The 17,927-nt window shown below is 45.6% G+C and overlaps 1 protein-coding gene across 1 annotated transcript in view; it reads left to right on the forward strand.

Annotated features, from left to right (window-relative positions):
* TNFAIP8L3 (TNF alpha induced protein 8 like 3) overlaps window positions 1-17,927 on the forward strand; it is a 40,373-nt gene that overhangs the window by 18,910 nt on the left and 3,536 nt on the right. The window lies entirely within an intron of this gene.

Consider the following 17,927-nt stretch of genomic DNA (forward strand, 5'->3'; position numbering starts at 1 on the left):
GCTTTCAAATTATAAAGATATAGAAAATCTGTTCAAAGTCCTTATTTGTTGAATATATGTGTATATTTCAGTGTGTGTTGCTATTCCCAGACCGAGATTCTAAAGTTATTACTCCGATTATCCCTCAAGCCTCTATTTTCCTTCCACTCCATAATGGCATAGAGATTGATACATCCAGTAAGAAATCAATGATTATGTCATTGTACTACTGATTGGGATGCCAGAGGGCTTTTAAGGCGTGTTGTAAATAAGCGTTTTGCCAGAGGCCACATTGGCTGTGACCCAAAAGAGAAGCTACGATGACTTTTGGAGCAGCTAAGTGCTATTTGGAAGCGAGCTGGGCAAGTGGCTGTTGTCAAACGGGTAGGAGAAGGTTAACGTGTACAATGCAGCCCTGACCTAGGGGAGGAATATACATTGTAGAGCCACAAGCATATAAGAAAATGAATGAACTGAGCAGAAGTGGGGGTGAAATGGGGACGAACCTTTCCCTTCTCCCACTCCTTCCTCTACCAATCCCAGCTCGGACCGCATATGGATGAAAAAGATCTCTATAAGACAAACGTCAGTAAGGACCTAAGGTCCATATACTGCTAAGGACTTCTGTTACATTACCCCCAGACAATACAATATTAAGAAAAGTCTTCAGTTCTAGCCATAAAGACTTGGTTGACCGTGGTTGGAAAGAGTTTCACAGGAGCTTGCTGGCTTGTGAGAGCGCAGTTTTAAAGAGCGTGATGGACAGTCCACAAGAATCTGTTTAAGGTCATGTATTTTAATTACATAAATATGTATGCTACTGTGCCATTGCCCTTTGAATGTCATTGTGAGGCACGGTAATTCAATGAGACGGAGAGTTTTATTGCTGATACCCAAATCTAATGTATCATTTGATTGTAAGTAATGGCACCCAAGGGGCTGACAGCACTGCCTGAGCCTTGCACAGTGGCTTTAAAGTATCTTTTAGGAGATTAATCTGTGAATAAAAGTAGCCCTGAGATAGAGTATCTCAACTATAATAATCAGACTCATACTGTATCTTGCTCTTTGGCCAGTGCCTCCCATACCACCTCTCCCTGGCTTGCTCTGAACGACTTGTTGAGAAAGAACTGCAGCACTGGCAGCACATATATTGTATATAAAGGAAAGGAAAAAACAGAGGTATTCTGCCCATGGTCAGAAACTGTCCACTCCATACCCAAGGCATGTCATTCACAACCTTAATTCTGTCAGTCTCAGCAAGAACTACCCATGTACTGTCTCCCACACAAAGATGGTTGCAATGTCCTAAACGCATCAGTTTAGGTCGTAGTTCTGTGCCCAGATAACCTGAGGTCCTTAAACCAACCTAAAGAAGCCTTTATTGGAAACAGTAGCCAGTTCTGTAAGTACCAACACCTTAATTCATGGCCACATGGAACAGCATGGCAGGGTAATTCCACTCTGTAGGAAGGAAAGCAGTTTAGGTCGAGCTGCACTCTGCCTGCAAGTCCGAGAACTGTTGAACATTGTTTAGGGAAGTTCTCATAAAGGCTGCTGGAGATGCGGATGTGTGACAAATGGATTTGGCTCCATGAATCCGTTGGCTAAAACTCCTACGTATGGCACGAACAGCGGCAGATGCTATTACAGCGTATGAATTGTCATAGCAGAAAGGGAGGAGCTGGCAGGACGTACAGACGCTGGGCAAGGACTGCACTCCTGCCTCCCCAGTGGTGTGCCTGGCAGATCTCTGTGCTCTAGTGTTCCAGCTTTCAAAGGGAGCTTTTGGAACAAGGCTGTGGAATAGCCACTCAGTTTCCACTTGACAGAAAGCAGCAGTTCAGACTCACTCACTGCAGATTCTCTTTAGGGAACAGCCCTAGAAATGAATCAGGGAAAGGCGTAGCACAAAATAAGCTGTTGTTTCAACTGGCAGAATGCAGAATATACTTGTGCTGGGCTATTTCTGTCTGTCTTGTAAAAGAATAATTCCCATCATTTTCGATCATTTCTCCAAGTAACACAATCTGATGTCATTTTTCAGCGCTAGTGGAGGAGAAACCTCTATTTAAATCTTCTAAACAATCATCGGTAACTAGATGAAGCAGTAACAAAGACAAACAAATATGCCAGATACCCAAATGAACTTGCTATCTGCTCCAAAGTGCTGGGAAAAAAAAAGTGCTCATTCTGATGAGTTCTTTGAGTGGCAAAGTTCCAAGCCCAGCAATAAAGGCAGGGCCTGTGTACCCTGGAGCAGCCGCCCTGCTCCAGCACAGCGCGAAGCCAAGTGCAGCAACAGCTCCCGGCAGGCAGGGCAGGCTGCTCTGCCCCACAGTCCCTGCAGTGATTATCACTGTTCTGTTCAGCTTTGCGGATTGCTCAACTTGTATTCAGTTGAGCACTCTTCTATAGTGAATTTAAGCTTGTAGATAATTTACTAGGTTTTCTTAGCTACCATTGTCACTGACATCTTGCAAAAAACCGGGCTGCTCTGGTCTGGGTATGTTCACACGGGTCTGTCTTATTCAGGTTGAGCGCTAGGCTGTACTTTCTATATGCTTTACCTAGGAAATCAACTCAAACCTCTAGGGAGAGCTGGGATTTTTATTTACTGTATAGAAAGCTGCTACCAGCGTAATTCAGCACGAGCAAACATCTCTGCAAACATCTGCATTTCATCCAACACAAGTGGGAAGCGAAATGCTTGATGGTTTAGTGGATTTTTTTTGTTTGTCATTTTTGTTTCTAATTAATCTGTCTTTATTCCTCTGCTAATAAGTTAGGTCATGGAGCTACATCTATCTTCTTGCATAACTTGAACAGCGTAGGCACTGCCATGCCATGGGAAGCCAAAGTTTTCCGTGCTGCACTGGTTTATGCAGTTGTTTCTTTAAATGGTCATTATCAAAGAGTGATCAACATAAATGAGCCATCAGAAGTCACAAGCTTTGAAGCTCTCTATAACAACAGGTCTTAACTAAAAGCCAGAACTTAAGCTTCACCAGCAGCAGTAATATGGACAAGAAAGAAACATTTCATGTAGTACCTACAGAGAGACTCCTACTGATCACCGCCACATGAAAGGACACCAAAGGGAATATGTGCGAGACTTCAGTTATGCGAGGTTAATACATTATCTACTTGAATCAGGGAAAAACAGAAGAAAGAACACAGGGCACTAAGAAGTTAAAAAAAAAAAAGTCCCCCGATTTAATTGGAAAGCATCACTTGGCTGGCTTCCTCAGCCATGGTTGGAAGCCATCCCAACTCTTTATATATTTAGAAATGATATAATTCAACTCATAAATTATTTCTTAATAAGCAAGAGTTCTCCCAAAGTGTGTGATTTAAGCCTGCACAGCTTGTGACAACTGGGGCTGTTCACTTTGTGCTTCATACATTTAGAAACTTTTATGACAGCAATAATTTTTCCACTGTATATTTTAGGAGTAACGCATCCCAATAAATGCATTTGGTAGCCTATGGCTTTGGACAGTAGGTAATAACAAATGCTGAAACAATTACTGCTGTTAGTCCTATGGTGTCACAGAGATGAAATAACAACATCATTAGGGAAATCTACATAAGCATATGCAAGACTAGATCAGATTAAGAGGCAGTCGTTACACTGCTGAAAGACTATAAAACTCCAGTCTTGCTGTGTTGGCATTAACATCATTAAGCCTGAAAAATTTCCCCAGAAAATTTTGAAATAAATGTGTGTATATACATATTTCTATTATATACATGTTTATATTTATATACACACAGTTTTTGTTGTTGTCTTTCTCAAAAGGACGCTAAGTCCACAAGACCAAAGTCAATATCGACCCTGTTAGCTTGGAGAGGAGCGGGGAGCTGGGTTCCCTATTGTAGGACTGGAACAACTCGGTGTTTCAACCCAACCCTCTGCAGCAGAGCTCATGCAAACAGCAGGCACAGGACGAACGGGCTGGCTGACAGGAAATCAGATGCAATTCTAACCAAGAAATATGCATTGCCAACAGTATTGCAACCAGTTAACGTCTTCCATCAAAACAGCTTAATAAGAACGTTGTCAGCTTGTATGAATGCTAGGGATAACCCATAGTTTATGAATCGCCCTGGTTTTAATTGCATAAGTAAATACAGCCATAATACTTAAGTCTCTTTAGGTCCGGAGTGATTACTGTTCTTCCATCAACCTATAGAAAACGGATCTGTGAGCTGTGCTGCCTCCTTGGGGTGGAACGTACCCGTGTGCCAGTGCAGGAGGAACCACGCCAGTGTACGCCAGAGGATTTAGCTGCTTATTTTAAAGAAGAACAAACAGTTTCAGAGGCTGGATCTGCACCTTGGGACAGCAAATATAGGAGAGACCGCAAACTCTTTTTGATTTAGGGTTTATGTTTTTCTATGACTTCAGTGCAAATTTCAGCAATGCTCTGACTCATCTTCGGGATATTATTCAATATGGCTATTAAATGTTAGATTGCATGAATCAGGGTATCTTAGTGCAGGCAAAAGTTTAGGACACGTTTGGAAGGATACAAGAGGAGAAGGAATGAACGGTTTTGTAATCTTGATTTTTTCTTTTTTAAATTTCACACTATGGTCTGTTCATCCTACTCAGAACAGACCTTACAAAATGACAAAGATATCTACATGAAGAAGTTTAAGCAAGGCTTGGCTGTGAAATCCCTGGATGTTAAAGCAGCATGTTTTCATTAGTTTAAACTCGCTTTGGATTCAAAAAAAAGTAACAAATAGTGCTGAAAAGCAGCGAGGTGCCAAGGCTGGCAAGTGGGAGTCCCCGAGCCACCAGCCATTCTAATCAGGGTAGTGCTGAAAAGCGCTGCTTTGAGAGCCGTTCTCTGGCAATGGAGAAAGAAACGGCTTTTCATTCATTTTCCTCCCACTTCAGTGGGTTAGTCGGGACTAACCGAGTAGAATGGGCTCATTATTGTACCTGTTCAAAGGATAAGGATTCTGTGCTTCATACATTTTTACACGGAGGTGGCTTTGCTGGTGTGACCAACCTCTCGCAGTTAGTTAGGACTTCAAAAGCGTCACTTTGCTCCGCTTACCACCTAAATCACACAGTTCATTTCTGTACATGTCAGTCAAAGGAAAGCAAACCAAACAGCTTTACTCTCTGGAACTCATTCATTAACTGTGCCACAAGGTAACGCTGCAAACTGAGGAATCAGAGGACACTCTTCCCACTGAATCTTTGAAAGATTCCACATAAACGTGTCTGTTACTGTGAAACCCAGCTGAGCCTTTTCTCCTCCCCAAGTAAACATTAAATCTGAAACGTTAAGCCAAGAGTGGTGAACTTAAGCTGCCGTTCCAAAAACACAGCAAAAGGCAGCGATTAGAACTAACTGACACTCTGGGAATTGCTACAGCTACAAAACGCTTGTGCTGGAAAACACCACACTCCGTATTGCGTGAAAAAGAACAACGTAGTCGTGACAGGGAAGCAATGACCATTCCGAATTCGGTGGTTTAGCTCCGTGCAGCCCCAAGGGTGGCATCTCCGAGCCTGTCCCCGCACCGACAGTTCTGCCCCCACGATGGCCCAGGGGGACAGGCGCTCCCCGCTGTGCCCGTGCTCCGGGGACACAGCAGTGCACAGAGTGCCCCGTTCCTCAGATCGGGTGCAGGTGTCGCACCTTACCTGAGATAGCCAAGGAAGTGGTGCTTAAGGCCACAAGGAGATCCTTAGGAAAGACACGCTCAAGATTAAGAAACAGCAAAATTGACCAGTTTACCTTCAGAAGTAGCACAATTTTTGTTCCTAAGCACATTTTTTCAGCAGAACTGTGGAGCTGTGCGTTATTCTATTACCATTAACCAGATATAAAGGCGGCAGTTTTGCTGGCATCTGGGACAGCGAGATGACAACGGCACACAGGCTGTGCTATGTTTCTTTCTCTTAATATCAAGCCAGGCAGCTCACGTGTTTTCACCTAGAGACTGTCGTGAGTGCTCCACTCAGAGGTAACAATCCTGTGTTATCCCGGACATTCAGCTGGGTGCTTGCAGCACATGTGTAGGGAACAGCACAAATAAACCCAGCAGACACGCACTCGGAGATTTTGCAGAACTGAAGCCTCATGAGGGACAGCACCTTCTCCTGACCCGTGTTTATCACCGAGGGTTTTCTTTAGGTAAAATAAAAGCAGTGATCTCTAAGCTTTTCCTTCAGAAATTCAATCCTGACTCCAAATAGATGCAACGTCATATAATGAGGATACAAACATATATACACATGTATATATTTAAAAAACATAAAACACACAACACATGCCTCAGAATAATGAAACAGGCGTCCTAAGAATTGTCTTTTCCATTTAATTACTTTTTTTAGCGTCTTTTCTATTTCTGCTTTCCTGATATAAAGAGCTGCGCTTCGGGTGAGCTTCTACACCATGGGTGGTCACGGCTACTGCTGTTCAACTGTTATTAGACACCACCTGATGACAGAGCAGCATCCCTGTTACCAGGATATTCCTCCTGGCACGATATGTTTTGCAATACGTATACACACAACGAACAAGATAAAAGTATGAAACCACATTATCTCCATTAGCATTTACTCTCTACAGGAACGTTGACTAAGATATTATTTATGCTCCGTGGGTCGTTGGTGTGAAAATACCGGTGCCACGCTCAGCATTTTAGTTAAAGCCCATAACAAGGAAATCGTCATTTGCAGTCTAGTTTCTCCTCCCTTTTTTCCGGTGTAACCTCATGATTTTTTCTTTCATCAGTGTAAGACAGCAAGACACCAACATTTGACAGCTATTATTCACACTCATCTTGAACAAAGGAAGAACACAACCGACCCGCAAATCCACCCCAGTTCTTCATCCTTCCACAGGAAATAATCTGTTGCTTTCACTGTAAGACTCAGCTTAAATTTTCAGTAGGTTGTACTAAGGTTTTCATGGTTTAAAAATTATTCAGTTTTACTCAAGAAAAAGCTGGATAAACATTGCTCGGTGTTTATGACGGTATTTCAGAGACAACTACGGAGAACACTGCAGGTGGTCCAGCCCATGCGGAACAGACACACACCAGTCTGTTTGTCCCTGGGGATGGAAGCATCCCAGGCTCCCTCTCAGTGTTCCGTGCATCCTGATCTGATGCTCGAACAACGCTGTGCAGAGCAGGTGACACGGAGGATGGATCAAAGTCCAAATCAGGATTCATCTTAAAGGAACACAGGGTTATAGATCGCATCTGAGGTACGAGGCAACATGTGCTTTCTCCCTAGCAATAAATCCCAATCAGACGCACAGAAACTTGTAAGAGATGGAGAGCGTGATGAATCCCAGCTGCACTGACCAGTGCTAATTTTTCCATTGTTCAGGAGCTTTCCATTTGGAATCTGCCTTGGCCATCTCCCCAGCAGCTAATCCTTCTCTAGAGGCAGGGAAAACAACACAGGACAAAAAACCAAAACCAACAACACAAAACCCCCCAACAAGTCAAGGATTCCACACAGCTTACTATTCTGCAACTCTATTTTTTTTTAAATGACTGGGCAAACAGTAGAGCATTGTTTTAAACAATAAGTGCACATTCTTCTAGTTTTTCTGGTCCTCATGCCTTTTCCCTTCTCAATGTCGGCTTTGCTGTTGTTAAATGCTTTTCCAGCACCTCCAGGCTGAGAACAGGACATCGACTTCACCCAGCACCAACAGTGAAGGTACCGCAGAGCAGCGGTGCTGGCGGGTGGGCAGCCCGTTCGGTACAGCACAGGCTTCATCTGCTCTCTGCTGAAGGAGGAGGGAAAAACCCCCTGAACTTCAAGGAAAGGGAGCTCACTCACTTGCTCGTCAGCCAGGAGAAGCAGATGACACTTTAAAATACTTTTTTCATCGAAGATACATTCTACAATATCAATTCAGATGGTTATAATCGAACAGGGTTTTTTTTTCAACAAGGCCATAGTAATATTATCTGATAGAAGTCTCTAAAGAAACGTTTAAACTTCTAGTGGGGAAACATACTTAAAATGAGTTAAAAGAAACCAGAGCAGGCAACATTCAGCCACTGATATTATCACTCAGAACGGGAGGATGGATGCCCTCAGGTCTTTTACGGACTTGCACAAGCAACATTCCCATCTGGTATTACCTCCCTCTTGTAAAGCTGCAGCGCAAAACATGGGCTATTTGGAGCTGAGCAAAACAAAACCGTCTGCTTCAAACGGCGATGACATCGTCACTGCCACGTTTGTGCGAGCAGAGCCAGGACCTGCATCCCGTCATCTGCGGCAACAAGCGACGTGAAACACATGGGTGGGAGAAGCTGACCCTGTCCCCAGGCAGCAGCAGGGACGGGGCAAACAGCAAGGGCTGCTCTGCAGGGCAAGGGCTGCTCTGCAGGGCAAGGGCTGCTCTGCAGGGCAAGGGCTGCTCTGCAGGGCAAGGGCTGCTCTGCAGGGCAAGGGCTGCTCTGCAGGGCAAGGGCTGCTCTGCAGGGCAAGGGCTGCTCTGCAGGGCAAGGGCTGCTCTGCAGGGCAAGGGCTGCTCTGCAGGGCAAGGGCTGCTCTGCAGGGCAAGGGCTGCTCTGCAGGGCAAGGGCTGCTCTGCAGGGCAAGGGCTGCTCTGCAGGGCAAGGGCTGCTCTGCAGGGCAAGGGCTGCTCTGCAGGGCAAGGGCTGCTCTGCAGGGCAAGGGCTGCTCTGCAGGGCAAGGGCTGCTCTGCAGGGCAAGGGCTGCTCTGCAGGGCAAGGGCTGCTCTGCAGGGCAAGGGCTGCTCTGCAGGGCAAGGGCTGCTCTGCAGGGCAAGGGCTGCTCTGCAGGGCAAGGGCTGCTCTGCAGGGCAAGGGCTGCTCTGCAGGGCAAGGGCTGCTCTGCAGCCAGGATTCAGACCAAGGGTCCTGAGTATGACAAGCAGTGAATTATTCTGGAGTATTTTCTTTCCCCAAAGGCTTCACAAGTCACAGTTACTCTTCCAGATTATTCTTTTCATCCCTTTTTTTTCCCCCCTCCCAAACATTCTCAGACCAGAAATTAAAGTTTTGGAGTGCACTTAGTGATACATGAGATACCTTTACAAATCCAGGCTTTCGCATCCACATAGGAAATCTAAACTATTATAAATACATAAACATAGCTAGCATCACATACCTTGTAAATAATGATGCTGTGACATACACAGTATTATAACTAGGCTTTGGTTGGTTTGTTTTGGTGTTTGGAGGAGGGAGATTGATTGTTTGCTTGGTTTTGTATGGTTGGGTGTTTTTTAAGAACATCAGTTGCAGGGTAGGCCACACATTAACCTCCCTTATGCTGCTTCTAAACCCTCACATTGCAGCAGGTTTGGCATCCTTTATAACCACATCACATTCCTGCTGGTCCAGGTCTGTTGTGGCCATAGCTGTCCCTAGTTGTGGCCACCAAACAGCAGGTCCAGATGTGTTATAACCTGGAAGTCCCCATCTTCCACTGCCCTGTGACCAGCAGCTGATCTGCAAGCACTAACCAGCATCTTCGAAACATTTTCTTCAAGTTGACTCCCCCAAAAACATAACAAGCAAACAAAAACTGAGACAATAGACTATGTATAAGGTTAATTAGACTTTAATAGTTGTAAATATATTGCAATCATCTGTAGTGTCTACTCTTGACTTGGAAGAGTTAACTGCTATCAGACACATCTTGCTATGATTGTCCTCTTCATCTTCCCTTCGTTTCACTGTATTGTCTAGTTTAAGCAGTTTGGAAGCATGGCTGGAGTTAATTGGGAAACTTAACAGCTCCCCTGGTGTTTTATTTAGGGACCCATTTGCTTTTCCAGATGTACCTGACCTCTGCCATTGTTATGTTTCCCTCCTATCTATCACCTTCTTTCTTCAAAACCCAGTGGTCAGCAAGCAAATAACAAGGTCATAAAACAACAGCGCATGATGTCCATTTAAAGAAAACAATTTCCTTTGTTTGCCAGATATGCAGATGCCATTTGCTTCAATCAATCCCAAGCTCAACCAGCCTGCCTTTCCCCTCCGCCTCCCTTGCCTTGGCTTTTCCTCACTTACACACACTGTTCGGTTACTGCTGCCCATCCTGCGCTTGCACTGTGTCAGTGTCCCCAAGGCATTTTGAGCAAAGAAAGCTAAGGAGTGTTGGCAGTGGAGACTTTAGTTTGCTTTTAAAAAACAAGATAAGAGCCACACAAGAATGAACTGCAACATGGCTTTCAATCGCTGCCCCTCTGTGGGACACGGTGGGTTATTTTGGGTGTATCTGAGCGGTGTGCTGGAGGATGGCGAGGAGACCCGTGTGCTCTGTAGAGATGCTGGTGCCCAAGCTGCTGCCCCCATCCTCTCCCCAACTTCTGCAGCTGCAGCCTATTGTGTGGTTTTTGCAAGTCTATTCACCTTGACCTGGTTTAGCAGAAACACTTTCCCACCCCTGTATTCTTTCAGCCTCATACTAAGCTACAGCAAAATGCTATCTTTGAGTTCCACAGCATCTTTGGACCAGTTATCCTTGCTTTCTCGTGGGATTTTGTACATCCCTAGAGAATAGACATGGTTATTTATCATACCAATTTTTAATATATTAGAGTGGAAAATAGAATTACTCTATGTAGAAGGCAAGGACATTCCATCTCTGGAGAAAGAGCGGTGCACTGCAACAGCGAGCAGCTTCGAGGCACAAAAATAAACCTTCAGTTTTCTTCCTGCGGGCATGAGAAATGGGGGGGGGGGCAAAAAAAGAATAACTCGGTGAACCAGTAGCCTGTTTCTGAGCTGCACTTTATTTAAAGCACACGCATCACACAGAGGCCTTGTTTAATATTTAAGGCTGATATTGCCAGGCTTTACTAACAGCATATTATTATGTTCCTACTGGGAACGATTGGCTCCTGCATGCTAAAGAGGTCGTCGTGGAAGGAATAGAAAGCGTTTGTGCTGTAGAAGCACAGGAAAATCTGCACCTCCTGTTAACCAGGAGTGATGACTGTGATCATCACCAAGCCCAGGAAAGCAGCATTACCTCCACAGCCCTTCTCTTGCCCTCACCCCACCAGAGGAGGATGTGAAAGAACACACAGAAAAGCTCACGCATCCTGATCAGGAATCCAAGTCATTTGTGAGATTGGACTCGGCTCCCCCCGGGTTTGCAAACGTCACGGCGCTCAAACGCTCGATCATCAGAACAGGAGCGCAGCCGCTCCCCGGCGCCAAATCCCCGTCCATACCAGCAGAACACAGCCAGAGGCTGGAACTGATTTGCCTCTGGGCCACTGCAAGGAAACACTAAAGCACAGGTAAAACAGGTGGGAAGCACCGGCCGTAGAGCTGTACGCTGTCTGTCCTGGCTCTTTTCCCCATGTGGTTTGGGGCGTTTTTGTTTGCTTTAAAGAGGCAAGGGGAGAGGTTAAGTTTTTACTACACTCCTGGAGCAAGAAAGGTTGTATGTACTGAAACCAGAATGTCTCAGCAGCCTTGAGTGGGACGGTCCTACCATCTGCTTCCAGCACGAGCAGCTGAATAGCTAACACAGATAACACAGATAGATAACACAGCCTGCATTTTCTATTGTTCAGTGCTTGCAGCTTCTTTTTCCTTCAAGTTTTTGCTCAAAGCAGAATCTGCCAGTGCAGAAACTGATCATAAAGCAACACTGCAAGCAGGTTCTACAGATCACCTACAAAGAGAAGTCGCTGCAATAACTGCATCTGGGTAAAAGCAGTATAGCTGCAAGATCTCAAAAGGTTTCTCATGGCTTGTAAGAGTCTTAGTGGCAAATAATACTTTAGCAAGAAAATCCTGCTTTTCTAGATAACTGTTACTTCTGTGTGGAAGAACATGATGGCTGAGTCCTTTTAAAGAAACCTATGAGGCTTTTTTTCCTAACAAGATAATTGGTTTACCATTCGTTATGTGCCTGATGCTCCACCAGAGACCAAGTCCCATCTAAGCAATGAACAGTTTCTTAGCACATATCAAAGAGCTCATTGCTGTCCTGTTGTGAAAATTACTTGGCCAGACATTAAAACAAGCATAATTTTCCTGTAGAGATCCTATTCATCTAGTTAGACATTTTTCCACAAAGTCACCATGCTACCTTATTTTTAAATACAAGGTCTTCTAAAAGAAGATGTAGGAAATGTGGTAATTGTGGAAAAGAAAAACGAAACCAAACACAAAATGTTTCAGAGGCTGAAGTTAAACTCTTCAACAGTCACTGCCCAGGATGTTATATAACATGTATTGGGGGGTGGGTGACAGTTTGAAGGCTAAAAATATCCTGACCAATTCAAGATGTCCCCATTGTCACCAAGGTGTTATCTGCTGGGTTTTACGAGCTATTCATGTTTACCCGAGATCCTGCTGTAGTGTTTTGGATACATCAGCATACCTCCCCACTCTTAAAGACCTCTTTTTGACCCGAGCTAGCTAACGTGATCATAAATATCCATTTTGAAATACAGGAACAGGATCGACAGGTAATTGCAACCAATCGTCCTGCATTCCCACTCCTTAAAGATGCGGCCAGGGCACACCTTGGTCTGTTACGGCTCAGTCTATTGCAAATTCCTCCCTCAAACCTTTGCTGCCAACATACAAGCATTTTATATTGCAGTGTCAGAGTTAAACCAGCATTTTCTGGAGTAGGGACGTTCAGTCTTCTCAATGTATTTTGCATTTGCTATCAACGTAACGGGCTGACATTGGAAGACTTTGAACCTGTTTATAAAATACAGTGGTCAGTTTATCAAAACAATTTTAGTTGTATAGTAAAGCTTAAAAAAAACCCCAAACACCACTGTATTTTGCTATCTCTCCTGACAGGCAGACTTACTCATTTCTATAACAACTGAGCACTTCCAGATAAGAGCAAAGCCTCATGCATAACCTGCGTGCACCCCCGGGTGCTGCATGAGCAAACTCTGCGTTGTTTGCAGTGGCCACCAGAGCCAGAGGTTCCCCAGATGTGTTTGCTGCCTTGGCAGAGCTTCCCCGTGTGCTGCAAAGTTTGAACCAAACACTTGAAAGTCACTTTTCTAAGACACCATTCCCTGCGCTGAGGTTTAGGTTCTGATGTGTCTTATCAGATTAAAGAAGAGCTCTGGTAGCCAGTTTCAGATGTAGGCGACTTTGCTGCCTGTGAGCGCCAAGCTGGTACTTGGCAGGCCAGGCCCAAGAGCTGGGTCCTTAGCAAAGCTGTGGAGGTTTGATTTGTGGTGCAGGGACATGACGCATGGAGATGGTCCTCACCGAGCGGTTTCCTCTCTCACAACCTGGCTGCGAGCTTGCAGGATGTGACCAAGTATAACGTCCAATTCGCAACGTCAAATAGCAGCCGTACAAAATCCCAGCGTCACGTCAGCTCTGCCGTGTAACCAAGGCAGCTCTTGCGAAGGTTTCCACACCATGAGCCAGTTTCAGCCACGGGCCAGTGCTGTTATCCAGACACGGCCCACCAGCTACCGCTTTTAGACAGCAGAGAAGAACACGGCGCTGCGGTTCCATTCCCAGCCAGCCCCATTTTTGGCAGCTCCAGCAGAGCTGATGGAAACAGCAGCCCTGGCTATCCCTCTCGCATTAGCCGGGCAGGGACAGCCTTTAATTGCCCCCCCTGCACTTCTCTCTTCTCTTCACAGGGGTTCCCCAGCCCACCACCCCGCCAGGTACCAAAGGCACACCCCAGTATGCAGCAGCCATATATCATTAGTAAAGCAAATACCAAATACGGGCCAGCTGCTGAAATAAGACTGTCATTAGGAATCTCCAGTTGCTAGATTCCCAGACAGTGCTCCTATAAAGCGCTGAAAGGAAAAACAGTCTCTTTTTTCCATTCAGTCATGTTCCCTCTGCCATCTCCAGCATGCCCAAGTTTCGCCTTCAGATGTCTGGATACCGGTACATTCTCCCAGGATCATATAATTATCAGTCTGTAGTCTCCCGCTCCACTACAGAAATGAGCAACCCTCTTATGTTCATAGTAACAATTTAAAAGTGTTAAAAGTTTGAGCACTGGGCCCCTGGTGCTTACACATGTTTAAATTGGCCCTCCCTGAAAGCTGATATATTCCATCTGGTCTATTGGATTTCTTGGCTTAAAGTTGCTGGAAACACTGACTGTTTCTCCTGCAGTAATCCTGTAGCTGTCCAAGAGTAACACGCGCACTTCCAGCTCGGCACCAAAACACCGTGCAAGAGTGATTTCGGTGCACTTTTTCCCCTGCCCGCTTTTAGAGCTCTTTTGAAATCCCGAGTTCTGCCATTCGCATCTCTAATCAATCTCATAGCACGAAAGTGGCACTTGAAGGATAAATAAAACACACAAGTTTGCAGCTCATTACCTCTAAACATTTTGTCTGAATACTAGAAATTAAGCAACTGGAGTTTTTTTGTTGTTTTCCTACAATTTCCTTTACGAATCCGCACCAGCTCATTCTTGTCCTTACAGCTTTATGTAACAGCTTCAGAAGGTTTCCTGCTTTTATTTTCCTCAAAAGCTTTTTATGCTTTATTAACTATTTATGTCAAGAAAAAGAAACATTGCAGGTAACTGCATGTTATAATAAAGCAAGTTGTCAGCCCAGTAAACTGTGAAACCAACAAGAACGCCGGATTAACTATTCAGATATCCACTGCTCATTTAACCCCCTGCAAGAGCTTTATGGTACAGCTGCCTCATTCCTTCTCATCAGCATCCCCAGGCTCGGGGCAAGTACGTCACCAAGTTAAATGCACAGATGCATTCGAAGTGGGTCACACAGACCATTGAAACTGCACATTCCTACACCACTTTTCACAGCCCAGGTATCCGACCCTGTTCCAGACCCCGAGAGCACCCCTGTCCCCTGGCTGAGCCCAGCTCCACAAGCCCAAGCGGCTGCTGGCAGCTGGAGGGCTGCCCGCACCTCCAGCAGCTTTGCTGACTCCCCAAAGCCTGGGTTTTGCTGCAGTGCATTTAAAAATCGAGGATTCAGGAGTATTAAAAATATTTCAGCTTTTTCATCATCTTTACTTCCCTATGTATTTTCCCGTTTCCTTGCTTACAGTACAGCTACAGCACAGATGGAAGAACCTTTTCCAACCCCATCAGCTCCCATTCCTGCCAGGCCACAGGGCTGCACTGGGCTCCTGCAACTTCTTTACGGGTTTAGCTCAGTCCTTTAATTCACAGCAGCTCGACTCACCTCTCTGGGATGCTCAGTGACCACCACACATGTTGCTTGGCAGCAGCTTGAACACACAGCCCCACACACCCCTGGAACCACAGTCACACCCAGGGGGTAAAGGCACCCAGCTCCCAGCGTCATTCACTGCAGACCAGGTGAAGCCAATGACTGAAGTAATTAATTAACTTTAATCATACCAGGTGCAGCAGGCACTGCAGTAACAACTCCCAGTGTCAGCCGTAACTCCATGGCTGTGACAAAACCAAAGAAGTTGCATGTACCCTCCTCTTTTAGCAAGCCTGCTAACACAATGCAAAAGGCACCGGACAAACTCCACAGAGCACCTCCTACTCTGTCCATTTGAACCCATGGAGCATTTTAACCACTCCCCGCACAGCTCACCCCAACACACCTTTCAGACGTTTGCCAGCGGAGAAAATACCCCGGCTGCAACACTTTAAGGAGATTTTGACTAAGAAGCGGCTAACTGGGAGGGAAGGGGATTCGTGTGCCTGGGGGGTGCTTCCACACCCACTGGGAGCACGTTCTGGTTCACTGGTTCTGCCGTGTGTTCTGCACAGAGTAGCTGAATGGACATTTACATGGGAACAGTATTGCTGAGCATTTAGTTCTAATCATTTTGTACTTGGTACGGCCATCTGGAATCAAAATACTTCGAGAACATTACGGATGTTCTTGCATTTTAGTCTCAAAAACTCTTAAAATACAAAACTCTCTAGAGTTGCCAACTTTTTCCACACTTCTGTTATTAAGCAACTCTGTTATTAAGCAATCCTGTTATTAAGTTTAGTGGACGTGAGGCATCTTTGCCGTGCTCAGTACCGTGTGCCAGGAGCTGGATTGGTGCTGGGGACGCGGGGCTGCCCGGCGGGGGCCTCTCCCCATCCTGACCCACAGGAGCCACCGCCGTGGGGCACAGGGCTGAGAGTGGCACCGTTTGAAGGATGGAGGATCGCTATGGGATCGACCCCGCTGCACGGGGCTTTTTGAACAGCTTTTATTATAGACGGCCCTCTAGATGACAGAGAGAAAGGGAGAAAGCAGATCTGAAGGCAGAACTGGTCCTTGCTTTAATAAAAACTACGATGTCAGGCGTTCTATAATGAAAGCCAATCATTACCCAGCAGAGCGCTGTGCTCAGAGAACGGCTTTTCTTTTTTAGCCTTGGTATAATGTTCCTGAGAGCTAATAGCATCCATAATGTTGCTGCTGATTTGTTTTGCTGTATGAAAGAAAGCTGAAAATAGAATTGCTGCGTGTAGGAGGCGAAGATGTATTTGTGTAACGAGCAATGCGCTGCAGTAAGAAAGACTGCCATGGTAAACCTACATCCCCTGTAAGGCCCGAATTGAGTCGTGTGGCTAACCGCTTGTGACCTCTGAGAGGCCAAGCGTCACCTTGGTGTCTGCTCTGCGTGGTTTTGGAGGCAGGGATCCAAACAACCATAACCTGGAGCACCAGCGACGCACGAGCTTGTCCTGTGTCCCACCAAGCACCGCCCTTCCCACCGGGACCTTGTCTGCTCGGCACAGGTGACCACGCGGCACTCGCGGTGGTGAAACTAATTACCAGTGATTGCAGTTATTACAATAGCACAGAGCAGCACAAACCGCGAAAGGAGGTTGGGGAAAGAAACACGCACGAAGTATTTGGCTCTGTCTGGTTCCTGAGGACTCTGAGCACCCGTGGCTGGTACAGCTCAGGTCCTAGGGATGCTGGAGAGACAGGAGCACCAAGTGGTGAAGGGGACCACAGCAGCGATAGGAGGCATGAAACTGGGGTCCAGAGATACGAGAGGAGGAGGAGGAGTATAAAGCATCAGGGCCTGGTAAAGGAAATCATAGAGGAAAGGGGAATCCAGGTTCTAGAGAAAAGTTTAGCAGCTCCAGTGTAATAACAGATTTCTTTATTTCACTTTTAGAAAGATGAGAAGGAGCTCAATCTCATGCTGTTAAATAGCAGAACCCACACTTGGGGCTTGCCATGGAAAAACGCTCCAGCCCCACCATTCAGTTAGAACTCAGCTGGATGCTCTGTGGCTGTGCTGCACCTTCATTGTCCCCACCCGAGGTACCAAACCCCGCGGTGGCACGGGGGGAAAACCCATCCTTGGATCGTATGAACAGCAAACGCGTTCTACAGAAACGGACACTACTATTAATCTTCCATTTTACTGTGTCAAAGCCACATAATTATTCATAACTGGTACTATTTATGTACCCACATACTCCTAAGTGAAAGAATGCTTTCATCCCGGTTTTATCATTTCTAGATTAAATCACAGTTTTTGTATTTCCTCCACCCAGCAGCTCAGCCCCACAATTTTCTCCCCAAATGACAGGCAATCCTTTTAAGCACATTGAATTATTTTTTCCAGGTGGTGGTTCAGTTGAAATTCAATGTTAGTCTTTCATATTGCTCAGTAGTACAGCCGTAGCACACAAAGAAAGACGACAACTTTAATACTCTGGCTAACTCGAAAAACAGGGTTTAAACAAGTGACTGTTTAAATTCAGAGTGTTATTTGTAATCTCTTAGTGGTTTGATTCACTCCCCTGGTGTTAAACTGGGTGGTTGTTTCATATGAAATCTTTCCATTTCCTTTACTTTGTCCACATAGCGTCAGTTAAAAAACAACTTCAACGTGAAAAACGAAGGAAGGCCAAATTAATCTCTGCTAATGATCAAAGAAGCTCATTGGATAAAGTCCAGCAGGAGCAGCCACCTGGGCCAGGTGCTGTGCTGAGGGCAACCTGCACAGCTGGGTGAAAACAAACA

The sequence above is a fragment of the Patagioenas fasciata genome, chromosome 12, assembly GCF_037038585.1.
Source record: "Patagioenas fasciata isolate bPatFas1 chromosome 12, bPatFas1.hap1, whole genome shotgun sequence".
Classification (NCBI taxonomy): Eukaryota; Metazoa; Chordata; class Aves; order Columbiformes; family Columbidae; genus Patagioenas; species Patagioenas fasciata.